This window comes from Protopterus annectens, chromosome 4.part1 (assembly GCF_019279795.1).
Source record: "Protopterus annectens isolate FY-2018-M chromosome 4.part1, PAN1.0, whole genome shotgun sequence".
NCBI classification, from domain to species: Eukaryota; Metazoa; Chordata; order Ceratodontiformes; family Protopteridae; genus Protopterus; species Protopterus annectens.
The window spans coordinates 878,811,552-878,827,278 of NC_056734.1; positions in this window are offsets into that span (position 1 = coordinate 878,811,552).

A 15,727-nucleotide genomic window follows, 5' to 3' on the forward strand; every position below is an offset into this window, starting at 1 on the left:
GGTGTGAATGTCAGAACACTAACCAGGAATATTTGAAATTGAGGACATATATATACTAAGTCTGGTACTGATGTATATACTGACCCATTCCCTTTTTTGGGAAGTATGGAAATCTCAGGGTTAGTACGTATGCACACAATCATATATAAATATATATATTAAAGAAAAAAAAATATATATATATATATATATATATATATATATATATATATATATATATATATATATATATATACACACAGAGAGAGGGCAGAGATGAGTGGGGTACAGCTTCCACAAAGTGGACTTTAAAGGAGAGAAGTGAATTGATAATTTTCACTGCCCTCCTTCAATTTTTTCTTATCATAATTCTGGGTCTCAGAAATATAGGTCTCAGAATTAGATCAGAAAACCCTGATAGAGACTGGCTCCCAGAGTAGCTGGAGATATCATTGGGTGAGATTATTCACTGCTATAATTCTAATTGGTACTGAAATATTTTTGAATACTCTGCAATTTAAAAATGACTGGTATGAGGCTCTAACTTGTCAAAAACTGGAATAACTGAAGAAACATATATATATATATATATATATATATATATATATATATATATATATATATTGTCAGTATCAACATGTGGTAGGCACTTTCCTTTTAATAGTCATTAAAGAAGATGCAAATAGTTTCCTAGCAAAAGGCTTTCTGGGAAGGTACTTGTGATCTGCAGTGTAGTTGATGTGGTTGTTACCATGCATATGGCTACTAGGAGTAGGTCTTAGATGCAGGAAAGTTCTCTGGGCTGATGAACTTTTTTAAGCGGTCTGTGAATATTTGGGGCTTATCACATGTTTTGGCAGATGGAATTAACAGGTTTTCTGTTGTGAGCTGCAGGACATTAGCTTGTAGAAACTGAAGGATTGTTTACAAATTGTTGAACAGGCATTACTTGTTTTACAGTTTGACAAAAGTGCAGTGTAGCAAAAAATGGAAGGATATTGTTTTTGTAGTAGAAGTGTGGTACATCCAAAAAGCTCTCCATTTTATGACTATTTCTGTGGCAAAATTCTCAGATAACTAGACCAATGGTCTATACAAAGGGAATGTTTTGCCTTTCAGTTTCTTTAACAGAACCCTTTCCTAATTGAAAGTATGTTGACTTAAGAATGACTTCCTAGGTTTTTCATAGAGGGTAGAAAAATGTTATTGCAGTGTAATCCATTTTTTTAATTACAGAATGTATAGAAGAGATGTTTGGATCTTTTTGCAACTGCTACAACAAAAATTCAAACTTGCCCATTTCAACTCTGATTTCTGCCTTAATAGGTAAAGGCTTTTCCTGTGTTGATGATGTTTAATTTTCAGAGGCTTGTCTGCCTTGGACAGGATATCTCTTTGATCAGTGAGGCCAACGCTGTGATAGTCCTGATGTTGTATGGCATAAGATTAAGTTAAAATTCTTCAAAGGTCACCTTTTCTGCCCTTACATACCTATCAACTGTATAGCTTTTCTCCCTGGGCATCCGTTGAAAAAGGACCTGCATTGGTTCGGAATTTCCCGGTAAACAAATGTAAATAAATAAATAATAAAAATTTTCACAGAATGTCCAGATTTTTACCTCATATTTTTGGTTAATTTTTCATAAAATTCTGGTTTGCTAGCAAATTAGTGGCAAATCATTAAAGATTAAAGTTAGAAAATAATGATAGACATTTCAGTTCCAGACTTCATACCATTCAGAACATTAATGCTAATGCAAAACTTATTATGCTATCAACCTTATAAGTTTGTAAGAACAATATTTAAAAATTGTCTCTATTTTTTGGCCTTTGTCCCACTTCTTCTTATTGCTTTGTCCAGATTTCTTGCTCTAAGAGGTTGAGAGGCATGTATGCCCATGCTTCAACTGCAGACTGCTGACCTGTGCTAAATGTTGACATTTCTGTTCTGTACTGTCTTCAAACAGATTGGATATTAGAGCTTTTGGTGATTCAGTTTTCCAGATTAATGGTTGAGTAAGTCTTTATGCTCAAGACTTCCCATGTTGGGACTCTCTGTCATTTTGTATCCTCACTATCTACAATAAGTTTCACACAAAAAAGAAAGAGATTCCTAATTCCATATAGAGAAGTAATGCTTTACAGTAACCAATATTTAACTCAGTAAAATAAAATGAAGATAGAAGACGTGGAGAAATATTTACGTATTGTTTGCATTAGCTCTGTTACCACGGCTGTCATCCTGAGCTGGTTCCACCCCACCCCACAGTACTAGCCTTGGGGCTGTTTTAATTTTCCCTGACTGAAGCATCTGACTCTTCTATGAGTATCTTATTGACTGCTTTAGAAATCCCTGTCTCAGAAGGAATCAGAGAAAAGGTAGACACATATAGAATGGTTGAGACTTACTATTTTTAGCAATAGTAGTGACTACATCAATTTGTTCATGATTTTTAGATTTTCTTTTCTCTCTCTTTTAATTTCTCTAGATGCTTAAAGTTTCTAATACCAGAACAGGAATGAACATCAGTCCTAAGTCAGAGTAGTATTACATTTCATGAAATTACTATTGAGTCATCCCTTTGAGGTTTGCCAAGAGTGGTCTTCCCAGCAATCAAAAAGTATCCAGAATGATTTCTTTCTGTGTTATTTATTGAGCTACTGTATCAGTAACATATTTAAGTGTGGTTGAAAATTTATTTTGTATTAGCCCAATTGATCTCACTACTTTTGGAACTATTTGGGTGTTTTTATTCACCACTGCTCATCATTCTTCTCACTTATCCTAATATTTTATAACTGTATTGCTTCCTTTTTGTCTCATGCAGCTTACTATCAGCAAACAGCAGTGCCTCTTCTTGATTAATGGGTCTATATATCCCTGCTTCCCTCCCCTATACTAACTCCAGAAAGGGTAAGAGCCAGCCAGGAGAGTCTATGTCATACTAATGTTGGGATTGTGCTATAAATTTTTCCCCTCAACCTTCACAAGCCCTGGTAACACCATGCAGTTGGTAGACCATATCGATCCACTCATCAGTTCCACAAGGAGTTCACTTCAGTAAGCCACCCATTGACCGTCAGGAAGCTTTTCGCATTGCTTTCCTGTCCTCCACAAGAAAAATCTAGCCCCACTGTGTGCCCATTGCACATGTCACTCCCTCCTACCCTCATGAGATGGTGACTCATTCTACTGCCAGCACGTCAGACATCCAAACTGCTAACTGAACCTTATGATGTTTGTGAAACATTTAATAAGTCTCCAGTGTAGCAGTCTGGGCTTTATTCCTCTATATTACCTTACTGGCCAAGAGCAGCTACTTTAGTGATTAATGTTAATTTTTTTAGAGTACTTCTTGTTCATATTGGATGAGCCCATGTGATCACAACTTTTTCATTTTCACTAATTTTTTTGTAGATCATATTCCAATGCTTCTTAGCTTCATGCATGTTATAGTGTTTTTCAACTCCCAGTGTAACCACTTTGACCCTTTGTTGTCTTTCAGTCAGAATACCTTCTGCCTTGCATATACCACAGCCAACAACAATATGTGCAACTGATTTTAGTTTTGTACTTTGGTAGCTACGTTTTTTCTTTATCTCCCACTTTAGCTATAGACTTTGTAAACCATTGTGTATGTAGCTCCCTATCTTAAGATGTCATTATTAACCTTTCATCTTTTGGTTTAAATTCACCTCTCCAGTCATCCTTCAAACTTGATCAACATGTGGTTATTTTAACAGTACCTTACAATTGCTACTATAGTTGGGAGTTTTCCAGTTTTCTTTTTTTTTCTTCTGGTTATGATCTTTACATTCTCTCTCTCGCATTTTTGGCACAATTTGTCAGCCCTGGTTTTTGTCTACTTCTGATTTGATCTCCATAACCACTCCTTCCTGAAATCTTCCTGCTATTCAGAGCAAAAAATGTCATCTTAGAGTTGTTTTCTGTATGGTTTAAAAGTTTTACTATATTTGACTCTAATGATATGAACAGTCCCACAACTGCAGATCTATACGTGTACAATTTTTATGAAAAACCATACCTCTTTCAGACTGCAAGATAGATGATCATGAAATGCAATTTTTATTATATATTGTTTGATAAGCATGACGTCAGAACAGGAAGAGCAAAATAATGTATAGCTTCAACTTCATTCCATTCTCTTTCCAAGGTGTGAAGCCTTATGTGTTTTCAATCACTTTCATTTACAATATTCTAGATGTTTAGATGTTTTTCAGTTAATAAGACAGGACTTTAAAATACAATATACCAGTAGCTTTCCTGAATGTTTGATAGATACCACAAGACTTTAAATATGTGTTTGTGTCTAAATAAAATAAGAATTGGGTATTGTACTCTTTAGATGCATTTTTGTCTGTTACAGACATGGTTGTTAATTAGTTTAGGATGATACAGTGTTAAAGCAATAATGCACAACTGTGCGTTGATACACCAACAAACAAGAGCAGATTTATACAATAACATTTTTAAGAAAGAAATTACTTACCTTTCCTAAATAATGCAATTGTATAAAGGCACTTCTGTCTTCCTCCACATTGTCTTCACTATTCTGATGTACTGCACTCATGCATGAGACTTACAGTCCCACACTTGCACAGTACATCACTGCAAAAAGAAATAATGAAGAAAACAGAATTTCAATTGCTGTTTATTTATTTATTTTTAACCGTTAAAAAGACATTTACAGGAATAGTGCAAAATATGAGGAAAATCAGGTACATTTCTGTTAGTTTTGCAGGGGGTACTTGACTTTTCTCATATTTTGTTGTGTCCTTCAGTATATGCCAATAGAAAATTCTGGTCACTCTGGTACTCAGTGGCTGAACATTTTTCTGTTGGAATATACTTGATTTACAGTAGGCAAACTGGTTGTGTTTTCTAAACAGCATCCTTTTTGCATGGTAATCAGCTGTTATTGTATAAAACACTTTCTTCAACAGAATAAGAGAAGAGAAAAATATTTTTCTCAGTTTCTTTAAGTTGTTTTTATATGAAACAACAAGAACAACAAGGATGGCAATAATATTCTATGCAGTGGAAAATTCTGGGATGGCACTAAGTGACCATTATTACTCACACAGTGAGAAGAGAAGAAAATGCATGCAAATTCCAGATTTATATGACAGTCTTACCTAATCTGCATCACTACCTTAACAGGTGCAATACCAGCATTAGTCTTTGCTATGAAAGTGGTCATCTTAAAAAACTACCCAGATCAAGAGAAATCTAAGCATAATGATGTAGTGTTGTTGTGACCCAAGAATAATAATATGCTCTCCAAGTGACCTTCACTACACAAGATCTATAATTGTAATGCCTATCTGCACATTGAGCTATCTGCATCATAACATAGTATGCAGCTAACTAAAGTGTTATACATATTTTATTTTCAATTAATACCCTTCATGCATCAATGATTGTTATGATACTTAGCACTTTGTGTTATTTGTGTAACTAGTGGACTCATCAGCACTGTCGTCTGATTCACACTGTAGTAGTTGGCAGCTTATCTTCAGTAACTGAGTTTTAATTGAAACATTTATTTTTATTTACATGTTCTTTACCAAGGTAGATACTGGTCACAGTGTGATGAACTGTAGGCTCAGCCTGGGTAATATGTTGACGGTGAACATCTAAATGCATGCAGCTCTCTCATGTTATCTGCAAGTTGCACAATGTTTATATATTTTTTTGTTTTGTGTGCAAATACTTAAAAAATAAAGATTCTTTTCTTACATTTTCAGAATGTAGCCAGAAACTTGCTACAGAATAGTGGATTAATGTGTGCATGTCTGTGTGTGTGTATGTTTTCATCCACAAAGTATGTTGAATAATTTATAATAAAGAATAAACGTAAACAAAGCACCATCCCTACAACTCTGACTTACACAATAATTTTTCTCTCGGCTGTAATATTATCATTCAGTATTAACATTCTAAGGTGATATGTTTTATTTGGCCATCAGCTGTTCAGTTGTGTCTTGCAGTTTTGTAGTTTATGCACTATCTAAAGCTTTCCAGTTTGCTTTAAAGTATTTTAACACTTTGTGTCGTGTTTGAAATCTACACTACTTGCAATGGATCTTGGTGAAAAAACATATATTACAAAACAAGAAATGGCCTACAGACTGAAGCAGAAACATTAAATTAATTATAAATGCTGACACTTCACAAGCAAAGACATCTACTGATTTAATCTTGTCTTATTCTAAATGATCTTTTGTATGAGCATTTATGGATTAAATGATTTGTGTGAAAATACAACATTTTTTTCAGAAAAAAAATCATTGTTATGCTGTTCCTGAAGCTAATCTAAACACTGTTCCAAGAGCTGTCTGTATAAGTTTAGAGGATTCATCAATCATTCCAACATACAATTCATTCTGGTAACTGTAAGGTGATGAGCATAGATATCTATTAAAGAAGCAAATATATGTCCTCAAATCTTATGTGTTCACTGCCAGAAACATCTACAGAAAGTAAACAGCATCTCTGCATTCTTATAAACTATGAAATTATTCTTAAAAAAAAAAAAAAAAAAAAAGACATTTCCAGTGTCATATGATGTAATTAATTCTGGTTAATATTTTCAGCTATGTGGCTATGGAAAAATCAAAAGTACCAAATGCAGTCATATTCATGAATAGCTTAAAAATTTCAAAGAAATAGGAAATTATTTTGCTGTTTTAAAATGTTTAAGGAGTTGTTTATATGTATGCGTATCTGAAATGCTCTCTCTTTCTGTCTTCCTCTCAGTATGTACCTGTGTGGGTCTACTTTGTTTTGCTGAACCTCATTTCACTGAATTTCATTTGACCTTGACCACATTACTGAAAACACAAATTACTGAAAATTAATTTCACGGAATCTCATTTCACTGAACTGAACTTAGTATATATGACACGGTGTAGAGTACTATAAGGCAAGTAAAAGGTATATGCCATTTTCCTCACTGTAGTGCAATCCTGGAGTTAGTATATATATATATATATATATATATATATATATATATATATATATATATATATATATATATATATAGTTGGGGGGGGAGCACAGCACCGCACCTTGTTGGTTTTATATTGTATTTTACCAAAAATTTCAAAACAATACATTTTAAACAATAGACATGCATAGTTGCAACACCAATTACTAATTTTCTCCAGAAGACAATATATGTACTCAACCCCTCAATGTGGGGGCTGTGCCCCCCACTCCCCCAACTATATATACTAACTCCAGAATCACAATACAGAGGAGAATAGGGCATATATCTTTTACCTGCCTTACAGTACTCTACACAGTGCCATATATACTTACTGCAGTTCAGTGAAATGAGATTCAGTGAAATGAGTTTTCAGTAATTTGAGTTTACAGTGAAGTGGTTGGGGTGAAATGAAATTCAGTGAAAAGAGATTCTATGAAACAAAGTAGACCCACCTGTGTACATACATCTGTGTGAACAGAGGAAGGTCAAACAAAAAAAAAATCTGTGCATAGAGCACCAATTATATTGCAGATTGCATCAAATACTTAGACATTTTTATGGAGGTAAGTTCACATTCTCACATCTGAGTTGTGCAATCATTTGCTGACTTCAAATTGTTGAAATTCAAGGGTGTTAGAGGTGCAAACCCTTTTATTTGAGTGGGGTGTGAAATGGACCATGCTGCTCTTCCAAAATATAGTATAACTGGTACTGCTCATTGCCATGTTTCCATTTTTATTTTCCTTTTTCTCATAGATTTCTTTAACAACAAAATGCTCTTTCACTGACTTTATGTTTCATTTAAAAGGAAATTCATTTTTTTTTAGTCTGAGGGGTCATAATTTGATAATGTTAAGGACTTAGATATATACATACATACATACATGCATACGCGTATTCATGCACATATTCAGTCTCATTTCTCTCCCTCACTGTCTCTCTCTCTCTCTCTCTATATATATATATATATATATATATATACATGTATAGTCAAAGTCTTTTGGTTTAATTACTCCAAGTCATTTGGGTTTTCTTATACCCTGATGGGAATGGACTCCATTCTTATGTCAGAGTAAGATTAGTGTTTATGAAATTAGCATTGTTTCTACCTTTGATGTTAGCCAGGAGTGCTCTTCTCAGCACCAGCAATGTGCCCAGTATTTCCTCCATCTGTAATTTCATATGAGGTTACATGTCTGGGTAGCATATCTAAGTATGACTGTAAATTATTTTTATTAGACCCATTAATCCTACTACTATTACAACTGTCTGTGTATCTTTCTTCCATTTTGCTCTACATGTCTGCCTGTAAATCCATATGTTTTATGACTTTATGCCTTTCTGTACATGACACGTTTGTCACTGGGTCTAGCAAGTTCAATGATCAATACTACTTTTGTCTTTTTTTCATAGACCACTACATCAGTTTTACATACGTGTGGTTGTGTGTGTTTATGTGTGTGCATCTGGATGCACATGTTGATGTATCAAAATGCATAAGCCTTGATAGACGTTTAAAATATATTTACAGAAATGATGATTCAGCAGAGTGAAACAAACCATATCTATCTATCTATCTATCTATCTATCTATCTATCTATCTATCTATCTATCTATCTATCTATCTATCTATCTGTCTGTCTGTCTATCTATCTATCTATCTATCTATCTATCTATCTATCTATCTATCTATCTGTCAATCTATCTATTTATCTGTCTGTCTATCTATCTATCAACATATCAATCTATTTATCTATCTCTCTATCTAGCTGTCTATCTAGCAATCTAGCTATCTATCTGTCTGTCTATATCTTACAGTTACATGCTCCAAGTTAGTCTCTGAGCATGTGCATTTGCATTTGCCTATCATTATTTATTATTGTTATTATTGAATACATTTGTTATGAAATTTATTCTTTGTTTGTTTCTGAATCTGAAAATAGCTAGATGCATCAAAAAGTAAATACTGCAAGCTTTAATCTTTGTTTCTAGAACAAACAAGCTTTTTCACTTGACTTCCTTATTATTCAAAATGTTCCAGGTTATTGTCTTACACACACTTCAGGTTTGGCCTAGTATACAACAGACATTTACAGTTTTCTGATAACTGTGTACATGGATAGACAGACAGATGGATAGATAAATAGATATGAGTGTTGCACGAGTTATCTCTCTATGCATTTTATAGCATGCTGAAATTCTTTAGTCATTCATCAGTGGTACAGCTGGTTGAATTATGCAATGGTTGAAGTTTATTATATCAACCTTCTGGACTTTTCAATTTTCTTCATGTTTGTGCAACCACGTGATTAGTATATTTAATTTCCAGGGTGTGGGGGCAGATCCCCTAAGTAATTTTTTTTGTTGTTGTTCTTTTTTATAAATGTAACTGTACCCTATTGGTGTACATTTGCAATTACTTTTTTAATCATTTTATTTGCAACTAATAGTAATTGCCAATGAGTTTCTTTGATGTTTAGTGTTGTAATCAAATATGATTACTCATTTTTTAATGTATATGTGTATGCGTGTGTGTGTGTGTGTGTGTGTGTGTGTGTGTGTGTATTGCTTAAAATCTTACTGAATGTTTTCCGAGTCATGAGAGAATACCACTAATGTTCATTTACTTATTCAAATATATATATATATATATATATATATATATATATATATATATATATACATATTTTTATTACATTAAATCAAATTGTTCAATAATTTAAAACAAATATCCATTGCAACTCATTTATAACAAAAAATGTTTAAAACAGGTTAAAAAGGAAGTTTATTTAAGAGTAATGAATCAATGTAACACAATGGGAATATCAAAACGTATAATTATAGGATCAATCTAAGCCTATTTAAAGATTCTATGCATTAATAATATTATTTTTTTATATTTTACTTTTTTTTAAATTTAGGACAATATTTAAAGTTTTTTTTTCTTTTTGACAACATGTATGTTATCATATGTATATTTATTTAAAGTTGAAAAAATCAGCTAATGATAATATTCCCAAAAAGACCACTTAAAGTTACTGATACTTTTTCCTCTGATTAAATTTGAAATAAACACTTCATCATATAATCCCATTGATTCAAGTGGAGTAGTAATAATACATTTGATTTGATAGGTTTGTTATTTAAAATAAATGCAAACTAATGTCACAATGTAGGAAATTTCTGTTTTTATTATTAATGGAATTTATTGTATCTTTTTAAGCAAGAACTTTATTAATTATTGTAGCTCAAGACAGACTTAGCTACTCATATTAAATTTTAGCATTTACTCTTAGGATAATACCCTAGTATTCTCAATGCAACTAAACTTGTATATTAACCCTCTCTCTCTCTCTCTCTCTCTCTCTCTCTCTCTCTAAATACACCTTTTTTCTAGCTTTCATTAGCAATGCTAATAAAACCCTTGTTATTACTAGGGTGAAAAATTTAAAACAGAATTTTGAAGATGAATTTGTTAATAGCTATAATTTATTATCTACAAATATTGATTCTGACTGAGAATGTAGCAAATATTGAAATATGTAAGTATTGCATAACTAATATAAAAATATTTTTTCATTAACCAAAATAATATAGCAGTTATTAACTTGAGATGTATTTTTATAAAAATAGGATGAATATTCTCCAAATTTCCTCATAATTTTATTCCATGTATTATGCAAGTACTATACAAAACAGATGCTAATGACTGCTTTTCAGTAAAATTAAAGATTGTCCAGCTACATATCTTTGTCAAACTTTCATTTAAGAATTGTGCTTTCATCTCCAACATGTAGGCTTACATTTCATTTGGAAAATAAATAAATAGATAAATAAAATTGAATGACATAAGTATGTCTCATGACTGAAAATGATTATGCAGAAAGTGAAGGTTCATAAGATCATAGGAATACCAGTGTAAATGAGTCCTATCGCTGTTGATGCCTTGCCAATACACATCATCAAATTGAGCCTACTCCCTCTCTATCTCTCTCTCTCTCTCTCTCTCTCTTGCTCAAGGGGGGCCAAGCAAGTCAAGCCAGGAGGGTAAATCTGACAGAACCCCATCTAATCATCCCTCTCCCATTAAAAATATGATAATCACACTAGTTAATTTGTATAAACAGTCTACCCCAGCAAAGGGGTGAGGGTGTTGGTAAAGATTTAGATTTCTGATCCTAGTATATGTGGGAGTATTTGATTTATGTTGATACTAAAGATGTACGACTACTAGCTCCTTAATGACATGACAGGGATAACATATATCTCCTTTCAGTAATCTGCAAGATACCAAATATGGGATTGTGTTTGTAGTCTTTTATGATAACTTATGGTTTTGAAAGGGGTTGTGGATGGATGGAAGGATAGATGGATGAATGGCTGGATGGATGGATGGATGGATGGTTCTTAATTAGGAAACCCAGGTGAATTTTTAGTTGGTTAATATGTCTAGCATTGTATTCAATGCTTAAATACAAGGGGATAATAGCTTCTTTAGATCTCAATAATAGTCTCATGGTAATCAGTCACATGAAGTTGAAGTACTTTCTGACTACCATCAGTACATGATGATCAAAGAAGATGGAATTCTCAGCTGACAGCCATTCATCTCTAGCACATTTTATGGTCAATACAGTGTGTTATGGGGAGAGTTACCCTACTTTAATTTAAGCACATTTTTGCATACTAGGTTTTTTACAAATGTAATGTATTGTTGAATTGTTAGGGTGCCTGAGGGGGACTTGACAATGCCTCCAAGTTCATCACTCTCCACAAATGTGGTTACCCAGGGATTTGTTTCATGCTTTATCAGAAACGTATGTTCCAAACAAAAGGGCACTCAGGATGGATCCCTGCAGGGCATGTCATCCGCTCTGATGATGCTTCTGCTACTTGCAATGTGGGCATTCTGTTTTTTTAGACAACATGCTGCTATCTTTCTGCATAGTGGTATATTTGTAAAGCATTAAGTGAACTAATTGCAACAGCATGGAGGATGATGTCAAATGTCTTGGCCAGATGAAGGCATGCCATGCATACACCATGGCACTGTCATCTTCTTGTGTTATGAAGAAGTTGACCAGATTCATTAAACAGGATCTATTGTTGACAAAGATAAACAGCAGTGCATCTAACTTATAGAGATTTTTTTAATGTTATAGTTTATCAGGTCAACCATAATATATTCAATGGTTTTGCAAATAAGACTTATTAGGCTGATGAGCCTATAGTTCCCAGGGTCAGTAGTAGGGGCACCCCTGCTGTGTGCCAAACTTCAGGGATAAAACCAGTGTCTAAACTCATGTCAAATAGTTTAAATAGTGGTTTTGTCAGTGATTATCATACTCCACAAATGTGGTTACCCAGGGATTTGTTTCATGCTTTGCATATCAGAAACTTATGTTCCAAACAAAAGGGCACTCAGGATGGAGCCCTAGAGGGCACTTCATCTTCTCTGATGATGACTATAGAACCACTGATCACTAAAATATTTTTATTTTAAGCGTGAAATGGTGTGATATACAGGGTTTGAGATTATTTAAATCTTGATGTATTTTTGTTGTAAGTGTGCGAGTAAGTGCAGATTTACACTTAGATCTAGTCTTCATAGGTTCATAGGCATACACTAAGCTAGTGACAAGCATGGCCGTTATAAGCCTAGATGTTCAGCCCAATCCAATTGTGTCCCTATGTAACATGGTTATATGCTGGAGAGGCATGTTAATTTGGGTATAGTTACTGTCTGTGTCTGTCTGAGACATGGGAGGCAAGACCCAGGGTGAATTTTCGATTACCCATCCATTGGTTAAGTTTATGCTTTAACAAGGTTAGAGATGCACTCTATTTCACATAGATGAGAAGCCTGTTCCAAAGTATTTAAATGCTCTGAGACAAATACTTGTCTCACTAGCATCTCCTATTCACGGTGCATGCAAAATTTAAATCTTTGCATCTTGTGTTCATGAGTTTAGGATTAGGAAGCCTGCCAAAGTTTTTCTAAAGCTTTAGCATGTGACATTTGGAGTAGATTGCTGTAGAATATTGTAGAAGTTTATGTTGCTGACAGTCTATTTCTGTCTTTTGTGAGAGTGAGGGCTCCATGGTAGTTAAATACTTGCATTTTTCTCATCTGTTCTAAGCAAAAGTCCATTATCTGTGAGCATCAGGTAGCTGCTACACTGTGGGGAATACCAAGTGGTGTGAGGCTGGTAACAGCTGGAAGTCAAGCAGGCTGACCGTCCATTTTAGTCTACAGATTAGGCAACATTAAATTGCATTTCTTATAAAGTAAGGAGTAATTACATTGTGTTGTAATAAGTTCACAGCCTGGCTATCTGGGCCAAATGAGCTTAGCTTAGGCTGGCACCATAATGTGGATTAAGTGAGAAACTTCCCTTAAGTTGGCACTGTAATTCAGATGGTGTGGTGTCACTAAGTAACTGTCTATTAGAAATTACATATAGCAAGTGTGGTCAGCTTTGGACAACTTAGAGCAGCAATAGGTTGCTTTCTTCAGTTAACTAGAAAAACAAGAGGTATGTAGTATTGCTTGAAACACAACACACAGGTTGTAGTACCATATGAATTGGGGGGGGGGGTAAACAGGAGGAAGTAGGCTGTAAAGAGAAAGTTAAGAATCAGAATGCATCTGTCTATAACTGTGTGCCAAATGAGAGGCTTGTCATACTAAATTGTCATTTATAGCACATAATATGGCCAAAAAATACAGCTTAATCAACCAATAGCAAGACACTTAAATTCATTCTCATTAGCAACTGACACCCCACAACTAGCCTGGAAACCTTCTTCTGCCACCAGAAGGAACCAGCAAACTAATTCAAAAGCTGAACTTATAATACACTTTGTACTGATGTGCTTATTCTGACCAAGGTGAAGGCTTGTGTCCAGTAATAAATGACATTTTAATTATTTTTTTTTTAAATAGCCTAATCATCTCCAAATAGGACCAGCTTAAGGATAAATATTTTAGTGTTACAAATGGCTCTGTAATGATATGGAAATCAGAAATCCCATACAGATCAGGCACAAAGAGTATGCAAATGACTATATCAGATAAAGTATCATGATTCAGAAATATGTAGAATAGGCACACTGTGTCACAGTGCAAACCTATTCTGAACACTTGGTATTTTTGGTACACAAGAGCATGAATTTGCTAGCTGCTATTGAGAACAGCATATATTAGCAGTCACTAACAGGTCCAATGCCCACAATACTGAGCATAAAGCCCACACCCTCTCCCGTGACCTAGATTGATAATGTCCTTACTGTAACTCGATGACCTGTGTTCAGATAGAGGGCATGGGAGATGGTGTGAGTGGTGCTGGAGGATTGAAGTAAGAGGTATATGACTTGTCCATCCTAGAAGAGTGAAGTGGCTTGATTCACTGCTTGGTTGACACCCAGTGAGAGCTATAGGTAATGCAGCCTCTGGAACTGGAGTCAGGGGGACATGCTGCTTCTGCAGCATAGCCTCATAGGGTTGGGAGGGTGGTGAACCTATGAACCTATGAACTGGTAGTCATGCTGGGAAGCTTGCATGGTCCTCTTCCATAGAGTGGCAGCAATACAATCCCTTGGAAGCTATCAAAGGGTGTTATGAGCTCCAGGAACCATGGAGACCCTGATGTTTGCCTGGATGATGGCCCTATGATCATCTCTCACCTCAAGGGGAATGAATGGGCTGTCGATGTCTCTTCCCCAGTGAGGAATGTATAGGTCACAAGGTGCCTATGTTCAGCAGACAGAGGGATATAGAAGGAAAGAATAAATACTGAGTTTTGTGTTATTTCATGCCATGGCAGTGGGTAACAACAAATTATTTTATATCATTACCTTGTGGACTAGTAGATAGTGGACTGGTACTGTGAAGACGTGGAGATCTTACTGAATTAGTAAAATGGTGTTGTCTACAATCAGAGTCAAGAGGAATTGTGTTGCCTAAGTGGAGAATCAAGAAGTTGCATGAGCTGCATATCTCAATAGACAGAAATGTGTGTGTAATATTAACTACCTTAGCTACAGAGGCCTTTCAGCAATCTACAGTGGGGATTTTAAAATATCACTGACATCAGCCTTAAATATCCTAGAGTTGTTCCTTCACATCATGCTGCACAATGTGGAGGAGCATATCTGTTTCCTCAGGACTATAGAAAAGATATGTGGGCATTTTGCAGCAGAGTTAATTTCTCTGAAATCCTGGGAACCATAGAGTCCACACATATTTTCATCAAGACCCTGAATGGTCCACAGGGACTGAAATATAGTTACAGAATATGTTTTTGTTCCCTCACCTGCCAAGAAGGGTGCAGTACCAGGGCATTATATATAATGTGTCAATGTGCCACCCAGGTAGTTCCCACGATTCACATATATGATGCACATATCTGACCCATACTGTCTATTCATGTAGGTGTATTTACACATGGTCGTTTAGTCTGTAGATGCACAGGCAGTACACACATGTACTTTATAAGAAAAGAGCAGCCCACGTGTAATGTTGTGACTCTTGCATTACACACAGTGCTATATACGCTTTGGTCCATGGGTGATGTCCCCATGTGTAAATCCCCTGTGGCAGAGATTTAGTTTGACACAACCCACGTAAAAGAGTGTAGTGTCATAGGGACCATGCTTGATCAGTTGTTGGGATACTTCCACTGCCTTGTCATGCTGAGAGGGTTCTGCAATTTGCATCAGAGACTTGCAGCAAC